The 15,958-nt window shown below is 43.0% G+C and overlaps 1 protein-coding gene across 5 annotated transcripts in view; it reads left to right on the forward strand.

Annotated features, from left to right (window-relative positions):
* Positions 1 to 15,958, forward strand: part of LOC125446721 (cytoplasmic polyadenylation element-binding protein 1-like) — an 87,337-nt gene that overhangs the window by 17,015 nt on the left and 54,364 nt on the right. The gene's annotated exons all lie outside the window — the stretch shown is intronic.

Below are 15,958 nucleotides of genomic sequence, written 5' to 3' on the forward strand. Positions count from 1 at the left end.
CATTCAAAAGACTGCCAGTATCTTAGAATTTGGATCTGGCCTGATTACTAAGATGTAAGCAAGTGGATGGTGAAGCATACCTGAAAGTAAACTTCTAGAATAAATAAGTTAGTTTTAGATCTCTTGTCTGAATTGCCACATCACTGGGTAAAGTCATGAAAACCAGCCCCTGTCATAATTGACAAAAGGTACTAGTATGAATCCTGTAGAGACTTGAATGTTCTAAAGAGAAGTTCAAGTTCCCTGTTTTTAAATTCATTGGGAAAAGTGTAAATCACAGGTAAAAGTCCTAAGTGAAGCAAACTTAAATATTGTATGAAATAAGTCCCTGGAGAAACACCCAAGGTTTAGCAGCATCTGTGGAGAGACCAATAATGACCTTCAGAAGAGCCATACTTGCACAAGACAACCTGCATGTTGTACGTTTATAACACAGTAAATGTTATGACACCAGTTCTCCCCACCCACCCCAAAAAAAATTCTCTAGTATCTCAACCTCTTGAATGCACATCTACTTGACTAGCTCTGCTTTCCTCCAGTTTGTCTGGAATTCTACTAGCTCAAGTTCAAACTTCAATTTCTATTAGAAACCTTTTTTCTCTAATAGCTGGAACAAACCATTCTGGAGAGAAAGCAGTTGATGTTCAGTCTGAACATCACCACTCTTTTTAAAGAAACTCTGGTTTGCTAGTATTTGGCCTCTTGTTACTTCTGGTTTGTTTTGCCTTCTGAACTTGTCTTAAACACAGCTTTCAACCCCAAGTCTAAAATGTTTAGTTTCTCCAAGTTGAATGAATTCATTCATCTGAATGAAACACCTGATAAGCTCCACATTTGAGATTTGGGATCCTGTGACCAATGATGTGCCGTAACTAGAACGTTCCAAGAAGTGTCACAGTTCGCATCAAAACTTTGATTCTCAGTACTTATTTCCAATCAAGCCGTGGCCCTGGTCTTCATCCTCTGACTTGAGTCAGTGAGGTTGACAATACCCTGTGATGTAAATTCCTTGGGTGGTAGGTAGCTTAATTGAATCCCCAGATCAGCCAAACCTTGTTAAATGACAGCATGGAGCAGCAGTAACTTCAATTAGGTACTACCTATTTTTGGAGAAATGAAGAATAGAGCCTAGTAAAGATCAGGTATGATTCTTGCACACTAAATAGCCTCTTATTCAAGACTCTTGCACATGCTGATAGAGGGTACAGCACTCTAGATTTACCAGGTCTCTTAATTTAAAATCAGTAACTTGTCCTCTTCCTGAATACCAGCAAAATGTTTTGTCATTCCTGTTTTGGGTATGGTTGGCACAAACTCCCTACACAGAGGGGAGAAAAGTGCATATTCAGCTAGCATTCATGTTTGTATTAATAAAATTTTGAACCTCTTTGATTCAGTGATCAAATTGGACTGTACATGCTCACTACTGCCTCCATTTTATTTGACTCTTTTTGTATACTGTTTTCAGAGCAATAGCATATGTGACATGCAGCACCTGCCACCTGCTAGATGAACTATTAAAGTCTACTCGTGGATTTTGTTAATGAAATGTGCTCTATTAACAGGTTCTCAGTGAGATTACTGCAGCATCACTTCTAACACTTTGTGTAGATATCTTGTCCAGGTCTTAATACCAGGATCTTGCATGCATTTAACCAGTGATTGACTCTACCTGGAATGTCTTGCTTTATGATGAAATACCAAGTTTCCTCCAATGAAGCTTTCACTAGTATAATTATAATTCATTCACCCCACACACCTGAGACTACTTTTCAAGTACCACCTGATGTAATGAGATTAATGCAATCAATATTTCAGATCTCTTTTCACCACATGGAGTTTGGTTTGGCATCCAATGACTAACCTGTTTACTGTTGCAATCTTTTGGACCAGCAACCTGCCATAATTCCCTTATGCCTGCAGTTAAGACCTAAAAACAAAGGAACATAATGCCTTTCTCTTCCTCCCAGTACTTAAATGCAAGTACTTTTTGTTCTTCTGTTCATAGAAAATCTTTCAACCTTCAGCTTCTTGGCTGAAACTTTCACTCTAAGAATGAAGCTGATCTTGCAACAAGTAATCTTAAGATAACATCCATAGGATAGGAGCAGAACTGGGCCACTTGGTCTGTCAAGGGTGACATGGTTTTCAACCCCATTCTGCTGTCTTATCTGCAAACTTTGATCCCCTTGCTTAAGAACCTTCTTAAAGACAAATGACTTGGCTTCCCCAGACTTCTGCAATGAGTGCCACAAACTTGCCATTCTCTGGCTGACAAAATTCTTCCCGTCAGATCTGAGGAGAATCTGTCACCTGAGGCTGTGGTCTCTGTTTCTTGTCTGGGTGGAAACATCTCCACCCACACCTAACCAGGCCACAGTAATCTAAGTTTTGAGTGCCTTTTTTGTAAACTCAGATTTCTCAATCACACGTCAAGCCCAGCATTATAGAGATTCTGTGCAGAAAGAGGCCATTGAGCCCATAGTCTGTGCTTCCAGACCCTCCCACCCTGACTTAACACCCCCATCATCCCACATTTTCCATGGCTAATCTGCCTCACCTAATGTCCCTGGACATTACAGGGCAGTTTTAGTGTAACCAATCAACCTAATCCCACTTTTTGGATTGTGGGATGAAATAAAGTAATCAGCAGAAACCCATTACTTAGAATTATACACAAACCCCACATGCCTACCCATTTCTGAAGAAGTCTAGCCCTGAAACATCACTTTCCTGCTCCTCTGCTTGGCCTGCTATGTTCATCCAGCTCTCCATACCTCCTTAATGCTGAAGTAGCAATACCAACCACTGCTACCATTCCATCTGGCATCATTTTTGTAAACCTCCGAGTCTGCTGCAATGCCAGCCCATCTTATTGAGATAAGGGGCCCAGAACTGCTGCTTGTTCCAAATGTGGTCTAACCAGGACCCTTTGGCCTCAGCAGAACATTCCTGCAATTGTAATTTTAGCCTGCAAAGAATACTGATGTGGCAGTGAGGAAGGCAAATGCAAAGTAAACTTGCATTGTTAACATTGAGAATCCTGAACTAGATTCCCGGTCCCTTGTACTTCACATTTCCAAAACCTCATCCTATGAGTAAATAGCTTACAACTTGCTACTATAAAATGCTTGACCCAACATCTTGTTGGACTATATCTGCCAGTACTTGCCCACTCTCCTAACCTGGCCAAATCCTCCTTCAGCCTTTTTCTTCCTTTAACATTACCTGTGTGTCACTCTTCCTCGTCCTTCTCTCCTTCCCCCCCCCCCCCCCCCCCCCCCCCCCCCGGCCCACCCGCCTATTTGCCATCTGCAAACTTGGCAACAATAATTTTTCCCTCCTCCAAATCAGTAACGTGAATAGTTGTGGTCTCAATACTGACACTTATGGAATTCCACTAGTCACTGGCTGCCATCCTGGAAAAAGGTCCTTTTTTTAATCTGCAGTCTTGTCAGTACCCTGCCCCTAACACCATGGGCACTTGGAGAGCAGCCCTTTTGTGTGGTACCTTGTCAAAGGCCTTCTAGAATTCTAAACTGATGTTCACTGGCACTCCTGTGTTTAACTTGTTCATTACTGCTGAATTGTAACAATATGCTTCCAAGTACTTGGCAGCCTATCCTTGAATGGACTCAATCTTAAATGACTAAGGTCTGGCTAACTGGCCTCTAACTTCTATTCTTCTGGGACACAACTCCAGTGATTCATGAAAGATCATCAGGTGCCTGTACAATCTCCTCTCAAAACACTAGGGTAAAATCCATCTACGTTGGGTAATTTATCAACTGTTTTTAGATCTTTCAACTGCTCCAGCATCTCCTCCTTGGTGATGTTCACTACTCGCTCCAGCCCTCAACTGTTGAAGTTCTAGCTTATTACGAGTCTTCTCTGAAGACTGCAAAGCACTGATTCAGTTCCTCTGCTGTTTCTTCGTTCCCCTTTACTACTCCAGTCTCCTTTTTAGTGGCCCATTGACCACTCCTGCCTTGCTTGAGGCTTTTTCAATTGTAAAGCCTTTCCCTCAAGTCCATGAAGCAAGTCTTAAACATGCTAAGATTACATTCATTCTTTCAGCTGTTTTGCTTTCACATTTTAAAAAGATATGCACATATTGGAATGATAAATATTACAAATGTGATCTCCATCTACATGTCCTAAGCTGCTGTTGCTCAGTAGTTTCAAAACTCTAACTTGGATTGTATACAAAACTGAGAAACAGGAGTAGGCCCTAAGCCCTTTTTAAAGTGTCGTCATTGAGTAAAATCTAAGCTGCATTTCTCTATCACTGTAGTCTGGCAATGGCTAGCATAATATACTATTCTCCACAGCTATGAGAATGAGTCCTGAACGTTCCATTACTTGCCTGCTTCCAGGATTAAGGACCTCTCCAGACTGAAGAAGAACTTAGTGTTGGTATTAATGACACTGAAGGCAGAATGTCATCCTAATCCTGAGAATTTGAACAATTAAGAGCTGGATTTTAAAGACAGAATTTCCAAAGTTAATTGCTTGTTATAATCTTAGCCATGAGCAAACTACTCTAGGGGAAAGCATATCAGTTAAATGTATGGTTCAGATTTTGGGCAGAATAGCTTTCAATTCTTAGCACTGTCTACCCTTAAAGTAGAAGGGAGCTTCTACAGTTGATGTTAAAATGTGAGGCTGGATGAACACAGCAGGCCCAGCAGCATCTCAGGAGCATAAAAGCTGATGTTTCGGGCCTAGACCCGTCATCAGAGCCTCCCTGATGGAGGGTCTAGGCCCAAAACGTCAGCTTTTGTGCTCCTGAGATGCTACTGGGCCTGCTGTGTTCATCCAGTCTCACATTTTATTATCTTGAATTCTCCAGCATCTGCAGTTCCCATTATCACAGCTTCTACAGTTGGATGGCCTTCACTTGTGTATGGCATTTAGAGTAGGTGAGCTGCCAGTTTACACAGCAAAGGCTAGTTTGTATTGCAGGGCAGCTGCTTGGCTTAACACCAAACAAGATAGCAAGGGACAATATATACAGAGAAACAGCAAGAGGTGTTTGGGGGGTGGGGGGGAAGTCAAAGTTCAGTCTACTTGAATTTCTGCTTTTTTCCAGAAAACCACAATACAAAGCAAGGACCATGGGCATGATCTTGCAGCTGCTATGCACGTGATTACAAGGAGATCAGAGTTGGGACTAAGTATTCAGGAGTATGTGACTTTATCATTGGCAGGGCAGGTGGCACAGTAGCTTTGTATGGGATAGATTAAGTACATTAGCAATAAGTGACCTTGGAACAGAAGGCACAGAATCAAACCAGGAACAAGAGTAGGCCACTTAGTCGTCGTCTTTTTCCATGGTTCAATAAAACCATGACTGACTTGGTTTAAGCTTTTAGCTTCAACTTGATGTCCCTGTTTATCCCAATGATCTTTCTTTGGTAATCAAGAATCCATGTACCTCTATCTCTTAAATATTTAAGACTCTCAAAGGCAGTGAATGCAGAAAGAATTGCAAAGACAACACTAATGTTTCCTTATTGTCTTTAATGACAACCTGTAATTTTTAAGGTATGCACCCTATTCAACATAAAGAAAAAAACCAACATCCCTACCATATTCAACTTGAGTCCCCTCAGGATCTTGTATGTTTCAATTAAATCATCTTGACTCCTCATACCAGAAGGTACAGACCTAGACTGTCTAGCCTTTCCTCCAAGGCTAATCTACTCATTCCAGGTATTGGTCTAAAACCTCCTTTCCCTCTGAACTGCTTTCAATGTACTAATGTCTTTCCTTCTGTGAATATGGTGACTGCCATTCTTTCACTGGCAACCCCTCAAGTGTCTCTTCCACTTTTTTAAAGTGGAAGAGTGAGTGTGGAGCTGGATGAACACAGCAGGCCAAGCAGTATCTTAAGAGCACAAAAGCTGATGTTTTGGGCCTAAAGGGTCCAGGCTGAAAACATCAGCTTTTGTGCTCCTCTGCTGCTTGGCCTGCTGTGTTCGTGCAGCTCCACACTCGCTCTTCCACTCACCTCTTTTAATTTTTAAAAAAAAGTCAGTGACACTTGGGCTGCCAGTGATTCTCTAGCATCTGCAGTTCCCATTATCTCTCTGACTCACCCAGCAAGTGGAAGTGGCTGTACAAGGCAGCCTCTGCAGACTCTCAGCTACACTTGGTAAAAGTGGTCATGAAGGGGGTGGATAGGATACTGGTGTCAGCATGCTCCTTGTGCTGTTTTCACTTTTCCCAAGTGTCTAGGTGTTTGACGCCCTCAGATGCTCTTGAGTCAGGTCTGTGGGGTTTTGCACTCCACTAGTGAGACCTTGAAGGCATCTCTGGTCCACTTCAGTCCACCTGGGGCTTGCCTGCTGTTTCAGAGCTGGGAGTAGAGCACTTGCATGGGCAGCTTTGTGTCCATAAGGCAGATGTGCTCAGACCATTTGAGCAGATCAAAGGTGGTCTGTGCCTCAAATCACAGGTGCTGGCCTGGTCAAGGACACCTGGTGTTAGTGTCTGGCTTCCCAGTGGATTATCAGGATCTTGTGCAGTCAGCATTCGTGTTTGCCATGGCTGTCCTATGTAGGAGATCTGGAACAATCATAGCTCTGCAGACAATGAGCTTGGTGTCGATCTTCCCCCATTATTTTTAGTTAGGCAGCTGAAGGCTGCACCAGCATGCTGGATCTCTTTATCAATATCTGTTTGCTTGTGTCCAGTGGGACAGTCCTGTGGTATTGGAAGTGGTCAGTGTTCCTTATGTCCTCCCCATGGGCCTTTTTTGTTTGATTGGGGGCTCCTTCAGCAATGGTGGGCCAAGTTGAAGGGCTTCCATCTTGCACATGTTCAGGGTGAGCCCCATACATCCGAGCCTCAAGTGCAAACAGTGATTCTGAGTTGCATGTACTCCAGTATCATCCACTTATTGCAGCTCAAAGACATTGACACCAGTTGGAGTGATCTTGGGTTTGGCCTTGAAGGTGGCAGAGGTTGAATTTTCTGTAGATTCTGTAAGCTAGCTCCACTCCAGGGAGCTTATCACCACTTTTTTTTTTGTTTCCCCTTCCCCCTACCCCTCCCTCCACTTTGGAGATATCCCTGCTTGACATCTGTTGGGATTGGAGCCATTTGGTGTTACTGACTTCATGTCCTCATGGAGCAGGTGAGGGATGATGACCACACTTCATGGCACAGTCAAAGCAGAGAAGGATGCTTCATAATGCTTCCTGGTTGACTGTCAAAGGCTGTGTTCCTTTGTATAGCTGCAAGAGATTTCACAAAAAATCCATATCTGTTGTGCCCCTCTTGTGGCTGGCAGTTGCACTCATTCTGGGAGAAGTTCCCCCTCCAGGAGCTTGGCAATGGGCTTTTCTAACAGTTAACAGTCAGACTTTATTTTCCTTTTTTGGGGGTGGGGGATGCTTGTGACTGGTGTTGGAGATTTCTGGGGATGCTCTCCTTCCAGATAAGGTGAACAAGGCTACATAGCTGGAGCAGAAGCTCTTTGCCTCTACTTCAGTGTGTTTACTGCACAATACTCCTGACAACTTGTTTTTTCCCCTGTACAACCTGAAGTATCGATCTCCTTCAAATATCCCCAAACAATAACATTGTGAGCTTCTGAATACTTGCGATACCATTGTACTAAACATTCATGTAGGGTACCCAGAGCTCTGCAATCTTGTGCCATTTTAGAATTGTCAATTTTTCACTTCCCCACACTTTGCTCAACCTATCTACAATTCCATTGTGTGGGCTCCTTGCATTTCTTTCACAACTTTCTCTTTTTTGTCAGTAAAATCAGCTATGATACCTCTAGTCCCTTTTTAAAACTCATTTGAAGTGAATTAAGGCCCAGCAACATCCCCTGCAGCATACTGTTCATGACATCCTGCCAGCCTGAAAAGACTCTTATTTGTACTCTGATGTACTGACTAACAGGAAGCAATGGAAGTGTTACCTCTTACACAGTGAGCCTTTTTCCAGTGACCTCTTTATTGCTTTACCAAATGCCTTCTGGAAAGCAAAGCAAAATACAATCCATGTGGGTTGAGCTAGTTTAATGGGAAGATGCTGCCAGGAGTCATTCTCCAATGATGTGTAGAATATGTAATGTATTTGGATTTCCAGGAGCTATTTGATTGAAATACTGTACTACTTATCCTAAAGAGCCATGGTGTTTGGGTGTGATATTAGCCATAGACTGGCTAAAAGGGACACTTGCAGCATGTTATGGAGGAAAACAGTGGAGTTGAGGATTCAGACTTGATAGGAACAAAAGTGGGCCATTTTGGCTTGCCTTGTGGTCTAATTAACCTAATTTGCCACCTAGCTTTCATGTCCTCTTATTTGCCTTAACTGCAAGTCCCCAGTAATGATCTGAATTTCACATTCAAGGACATGGGCACCTAGCTAGGGGTGACAACCCAGAATTAGTTGTATCTCTAGTCTAAACTTTTTCACTTAGCTTGTTAGGGAGTCTTCTAATTTTTGACTAGTTCCACCCCACTGTACTTGCAGTTCTGAGCTAGTTCTGTTCTTTATTATAGCATATTACATTGGAGGCAACTAAACAGCTCAGGTGAGCTCTTCAAATAGTCCCCTTCTCAATGGGAACCCCAGCACCCCTCTGCAAGAGATATTGCAGAAGCATTTTTCAACTCTTCAGCCAGTGAATAGTTGATCTGTACTGGCCTCGGTCCTTCAGCATGTCACCAGTCTTCAGCCAACTTAATTTCAAGAAAATGGCTAAGGGCATTCAAAATCAAGGCTATGGATCCTGCCAACAGTACTGAGGGGACCTGCCACATATGGTTGTGGTTTCTGGCTAACAAGTTGTAGAAGATCCTAGTTCTGCAGGATAGCTAACTAGGGCTCACAACGTTTAGCTGCTTCACAAATCAGCTTTTTCCTGAGGCTGAAAGTGGGGATGTTTGCCGCTAATGTTTTGGATGTTAGGATTTGCATGGTTTCAAAGAAAATCCTACAAATTCTGCAGCTACAAGAGTAAATCAAGCTAGGCATCCTGCATTGAGTAATGCCCCAAAGCTTGTCCATCTACAAGCTACATAATGTGGTGGAATACTCCCCACTTGCCAGAGTGCAGCCTCAAAGTAAGAAATGTGATACCATCCAAGACAAGGCAGCCCACTCTGGTGCAGGGAGTGAATATGGGGCCATAGCACTGTGTAGCAGTATATGTAGTCTACAAAATTGAGTAGATTGTACTGTAGAAATTCACTATGCCTCCTTTAGACAAGACCTACCAAACTATCAAATGCTGCTATCTTAGACCTTAAGGCCAGCAGGTGCACAGACTGCCACCTGCAAGTTTCCCTTCAAGCTATTTATCATCCTGACTTGGCAATATGTTTCTGTTCCTTCAGTGTCAAGTCCTGAAGCCTGTCCCTATCATCCTGGTGTTTATCCAACATATTAAAATAGACCCTGTAAAATCATACCACTGAAGAATAGTGATCTGAAATAATCAGGGATGATCTCATCTTTCAAAAGATGCTGTGTTAATTGAATGCATCATCTCTGAACTACCAATGCAGTTTTGTTTCAACTAGGCTAAAACTCTATGCCAGCTGTGACTGTGACAAGGCTCTGTACAACTGTGGTAAAACTTACCCACTCAAATATTCCATTTGCTTGCCCAACACCAGTATTTAAATTGATTTCTTTCGTTTGCCCCCTTTTAAACAAGTATTAAGTTTTAGAATTCATGCCATATCAGTTTGATCTCAATGGTAATTGAAAGCCAATTTCAGCTGGAAGAATAGGTTACTTTTCTCCAAATGTTGCCTATCCCTGGAAGCTCTAGTTCCCCCTGAACTGTGTAGCTATGTTTCAACTGATACTGGGTTTCACCTGATTGTAGTTTAGTAATCAGAGGACCCTTTTGTCCATACCTGACTTCTGTTGGGGCTGTCCAATTTTTTAAAAATCTGGACTAGGATGTTTTCCCTGAAACCATGAACTTTAACCCTCTGCACATTTTTTTGGATTTCCAAAATTAGGATAAAAAGGACACATCTGCAGAATCCCACTTCTTTATCTGGCCTTTTCATTTTGAAAGGCAGCCTTGAAAGGGGAAATTATCTTTCCCAGTTATCTTTTAAAACCTTTTTAATGTTGATCTCTATTCTGATCAAGTATCCTGCTATAATCTTGCTGGATTATGGTATCTTCCTGTTGCAAATATTGGGGTCTGTGGGTAAATGCCCTGTTTCCTCTCTGATTAAAGGTGTTCTTATCTTAGCAAATGGAAGATTTCATCCAGGGGCCTTGTGCCAGTCTTTAGGTGTAAATTTATCCAAGTAGAATCCCTACAGTATGGAAACATGCCCTTTTTTCCAGTGAGTTCACACTGACCCTTAGCATCCCACCTAATCTACATATCCCTGAACACTATGGGCAATCTAGCGTTGCTAATCCACCTTGCCTGTGCATCTCTGGACTGTGGGAGGAAACCAGAGCACTCAAACTCATACAGACACTGGGAGAATGTGCAAACTCCCTGCACAGTCGTCATAGGGTGGAATTGAGCCCAGGTTCCTGGTGCTGTGAGACAGCAGTGCTAACTAAATCATTTGCTCTGGTTTCTGTTCCTCCCCCCTCTCTCTAGCTTGATTCTTGTAGCATTTTCTGGAATTTTTTCAAGTCTCTGCATTTGACCTGTTTTGATTGCCTTCAATGCTGCTGCCAAATTTTAGCATCTTAAAAGGTCTTGGCAGTTAAATATTTCCCTTGGGTTTAACTGACTTAAGTTCCCCACTTGACTTTGCCAGCTTTTTGTGCCCTTATTAATGTTTTAGCCCACATCTAAATAAATCTTTGGCATTGGTCTTTGTGCTAGAGGATGCTATATAAAGGTCTGCAAAGATACCAGACCAGCAGGATCCTAATGGGAAGAAACTGTTTTAAGGCCTGTCATTGAAGACTGGGAAATACAGTCCTAACAGGACTGACAAGTTGTCAGGACCTGATGGCCTGTATCTAAGAGTTTAGTGGTTTCAGCAATAAAACACATTGGGTGAAATAATAATATTCCAAGTTTTTCAGCAGACTAAAAGCCACTAAGAGGGAGGAAAACTATAGTTATCAGCCAGTTAGAATAAATCTAGTTGGGGTAGATGCTTGTGGCTCAGTGAGGAAGATCTAAGATTTTCAGGGGAAAAACTGAATTCTCAGTAATCCTGCAAAAAGATTATCTGGCCACTTTGCTAACACTAGCGTTCCTATTTTGAGCCAAGAGGTCTAGTTTTGGCTTATTACACTTGAGCAGACTGGATCCAAAGTTTACTTGTTTGGATAATGTCTATAACCAGCAGAGCTAATAGAGGGAATTAGTGCTAGAATGCTTCAGTAGTGGTAATATTACATGCCTAGTGATCCAGAGTTCCAAGCTAAAGCTCTGCCATGTGTTCCTACCCCATTACAGCAGGCATTGAAGTCAGTCTGTCAAGTTGTGGTACTGTTAGTTTCACTACATAGAATAAGGGATGCAAACTTTGTATTACTATAATAGGTAGGACATTGAGTGCAGGAGAAAAACCAAAACTACTGATGCTGTAAATTGAAAACAAATGCTTCCAACAACTTCCCAACACTAAGTCAGGCTTGCAGGTCTACAATTCTCAGGCTTCTCCTTTCATCTCTGCATAAAAGCAGAATATTAGCCACTCCAGGCACTTGGTACCTCACCAGTATTTTAGATAAAAAATTCTTCAAGGGGCTCTATAGTTTCCCTCAACTTCCCACGAAGTCCTGGGATACACTAGATCAGGTTCTGGAGATATTTTTTAAAAAGACCTCCAGTGCTAATTCCTCTAATTTTGAATTGGTTTCAAAACATCAGCGGGCCAAGCAGCATCTCAAGAGCACAAAAGCCGACGTTTCGGGCCTAGACCCTTCATCAGAGAGGGGGATGGGGTGAGGGTTCTAGAATAAATAGGGAGAGGGGGGGAGGTGGACTGAAGATGGAGAGAAAAGATGATAGGTGGAGAGAGTACAGGTAGGGAGGGGATAGGCCAGTCCAGGGAAGACACGTCAAGGAGGTGGGATGAGGTTAGTAGGTAGATGGGGGTGCAGCTTGGGGTGGGAGGAAGGGATGGGTGAGAGTATGGTGGGGTGGTGTGTGAGAATGAGGGGGATCCTCTTTGGGCGGTTGTGGCGGGGGCGGGGTGTGAGGGATGTGTTGCGGGAAATGCGGTCAAGGGCGTTCTCGATCACTGGGGGGGAAGTTGTGGTCCTTGAAGAACTTGGACATCTGGGATGTGCGGGAGTGGAATGTCTTGCCATGGGAGCAGATGAGGCAGAGGCCCCCTCATTCTCTCACACCACCCCACCAACCTCCGGATACAACGCATCATCCTCCGACACTTCCGCCATCTACAATCTGACCCCACCACCCAAGACACTTTTCCATCCCCACCCCTGTCTGCTTTCCGGAGAGACCACTCTCTCCGTGACTCCCTTGTTCGCTCCACGCTGCCCTCCAACCCCACCACACCCGGCACCTTCCCCTGCAACCGCAGGAAATGCTACACTTGCCCCCACACCTCCCTCACCCCTTTCCCAGGCCCCAAGATGACATTCCACATTAAGCAGAGGTTCACCTGCACATCTGCCAATGTGGTATACTGCATCCACTGTACCCGGTGTGGCTTCCTCTACACTGGGGAAACCAAGCAGAGGCTTTGGGACCACTTTGCAGAACACCTCTGCTCAGTTCGCAACAAACAACTGCACCTCCCAGTCGCAAACCATTTCCACTCCCCCTCCCATTATTTAGATGACATGTCCATCATGGGCCTCCTGCAGTGCCACAATGATGCCACCCGAAGGTTGCAGGAACAGCAACTCATATTCCGCCTGGGAACCCTGCAGCCCAATGGTATCAATGTGGACGTCACCAGCTTCAAAAATCTCCCCTTCCCCCCCCCCCCCACCGCATCCCTAAACCAGCCCAGTTCATCCATTTCCCCCCCCCCCCCCCCCACCCACTGCATCCCAAAACGAGTCCAACCTGTCTCTGCCTCCCTAACCTGTTCTTCCTCTCTCCCATCCCTTCCTCCCACCCCAAGCCGCACCCCCATCTACCTACTGATCTCATCCCACCTCCTTGACCTGTCAGTCTTCCCTGGACTGACCTATCCCCTCCCTACCTCCCCACCTATACTCTCCACCTATCTTCTTTTCTCTCCATCTTCGGTCCACCTCCCCCTCTCTCCCTATTTATTCCAGAACCCTCACCCCATCCCCCTCTCGGGTCTAGGCCTGAAACGTCTGCTTTTGTGCTCCTGAGATGCTGCTTGGCCTGCTGTGTTCATCCAGCCTCACATTTTATTATCTTGGATTCTCCAGCATCTGCAGTTCCCACTATCTCTCAAAACATCAGTGTTTGAGTTTGAGAGCCTCCAGATTCATGGTTTTAAAACTGATGTGAAATCTTCACTTATTTCTCCCATTTCAAGGTTCAACACAAAGACAGCCCCTTTCGTAAGGGGCCCTACTGTCCGTTTGCTCACTCTAACGTACTTCTAGAATCTCTAGATTATCCTCAGCTTTATTTGCTGAGACCATCTCATCCTCTTTGCTTTCCCAATCTCCCTCTTAATGCCCCAATACTAATTTGTACTGAGATTCATTTGAACTCAGTTATTTATATCTAATGTTTTATTCTTGACTAGAACTTGTACCTTTTTTATTTTCTGATCCAACCAGCCTTGCCTTTCACTTTAACAGGAACAGTTACTCTGAATTCTTTTCATGCTTTTGAAAACCACCTAGTCAGGCATCCCTTAATCTGCAAACAGTCTACTCCAATCAACTTCTGAAAGCTCTTGTCTCAGCTTTTTAAAATTGTCTTAGTTCAGTTATAAACTTTGGAAGCTTATCCTTTTCCATAACTATTTTGGAATAAAATTGATTTATCAACCCAAAGTGTTCCCTCTGTCACTTGCTTTGTCTTATTACCCAAGAGAAGGTCAAGTTTTGCTGAAGAATTTTCTTGCATCTACTTAAATTCATTGTCCAAGCCTTTAACACTGGTCTGAGTCAATATTTAGAAAATTAAGCTATTACACCTTTATTTTAGACTTCTCTACACTTATTCCTTTTCCTCTGAGGTCTGTAGTACAATCCTGTCAAGGTGATCATGCCAGTTTTCTAATTTCAACCCATTTATTTTTCACTGGTTGTTCAGGAATATCTTCTGTAGTTGCAGTAGTAACATTTTAATCAAGTGCCACTCCCCTTTTTGCCTCCTTTTGTATCCTTGCTATAACACCTACAACCAGATCATTTGAGCTGTCAGTCCTGTCCATCCCTCAGCCAAGTTTCTGTAATAGCTATAATGTCCCAAACAACATGCTCTGCATTTATTACTGTTTCTTTTTAGACCCTTATGTTGAAATAAATGCAGTTTGAGTTACATTGCTCTGACTTGCTGTTGTGGTTTTGTAATTAACTTTGTTCTCAGATTCAAAGCACGTCTATTTACACTGCTACCTAGGATTCCCGCAGTACCTGTCTCATAACTTTATGGTCTTCCTTAATATAGTTAGCGAAGCTTCCTGCTAGGCTGTTTGGTCCCTTTCCAGTACAGGTGGAACCTGATCCCAGAACATCACTTCAGTCATTGGTTTTTTTATTCTTGAGCTCATTTTGAGCTTGGTGACCAAATGATCCTGCTGTGTATTCACCTCTCTAAATCTACTAGCTATCTCTCACTTGTATGCCCTCTGCCTTTAACGCTAAAAAGCAGCTTACAATATCATGCATTATGAATAACACTTTTTTTTGGGTAAAAGTTTAATAGTAAGCATGCAAAAATAAAAATGTATAAACCTTGCTCAGTCAACCACTTAATTTGGTTCTTCAGCTAAGCCAGACTCCTGAAGTGGTCCAGTAGCCAGCTTTCAATCTTCAAAAATTATCCACAGCTGCCTACATGAAGGCCTGACCAAAAGCGCTCAACGTGACTGTTTTTAAAAAAAACACTCCCTTTGTGATTTTAAGATCTTTTTAGCAAAGTTCTCTAAATCTGATGTCTGGCACAATCTGCTATGGTCTTGTTGAATGGTGGATAGGCTCAGCACTGGCCTATTCCTATTTATTTTTAATTTCTTGAAGTTAATATTTATCTGCAAGTGTAGTTGTACAGTTCTTGAAAGCTGTAGTGATTATCTCCCAAATTGCAAATCTGCCTGTTTACCTTTTTTTACTGACATGCATGTCATGTTTCTTGTACCTCCTTACCACTGGTCACTCTCACCCAACTCTTCCATGTCTTGTCAATGCTGCAAGAAATGACTCCAGTTTTACTTTTCTTCTGCTCTTATTTACCATAGGCTAGGCTAATCCCAGGGATTCGAGTTTAATTCCTAAATTCTCATTCTCTGCAGAACACTGTCATTCTGTGTACATATACATATGATAACTGGGATATTCCCTCCCACCTAAGTTCCTTTCCAGCCTGAATACAGTTTGAATGCTGACTAAGTGTTTGGTTAGCCACCACTGCATGTATTTGTGCACCCTGCCATCTTATGCCTTAGTCTGTTCAGATGCTTCCCCAATGTCTGTATGTTGAGTTGACCTTCTACAGATGTATAAAGTCATGGGGTATAGGTAAGTGGCAGGTGCCCTTATCCCTAGGTGGGACTTTTTAAAAACTAAGAAGCCTAGCTTTTAAGGTGAGAGCAGCAAGATTTAAGTTGAGGCTAGTTTTTTTTAAAACATGGTTTGTTCTTGGAATGAACCTCCAGAGGAAGTGGTGGCTGTGACTGTAGTTGCAATGTTAAAAAGACTTTCAGACAAGTACATAATTGAAAAAAGGTGTGGTGTGATGAGGGTTAAATGTAGGCAGGATGGACAAGTTTTTAGGTTGTGATTAGTCAGTGCTGACTTAGAGTTTAGTTGTGTTGTGACTCCAGAACAAGAAATTGCCTCTAGACAATAAACAAGTGAG

Source organism: Stegostoma tigrinum, chromosome 36 (genome assembly GCF_030684315.1).
Source record: "Stegostoma tigrinum isolate sSteTig4 chromosome 36, sSteTig4.hap1, whole genome shotgun sequence".
Taxonomy (NCBI): Eukaryota; Metazoa; Chordata; class Chondrichthyes; order Orectolobiformes; family Stegostomatidae; genus Stegostoma; species Stegostoma tigrinum.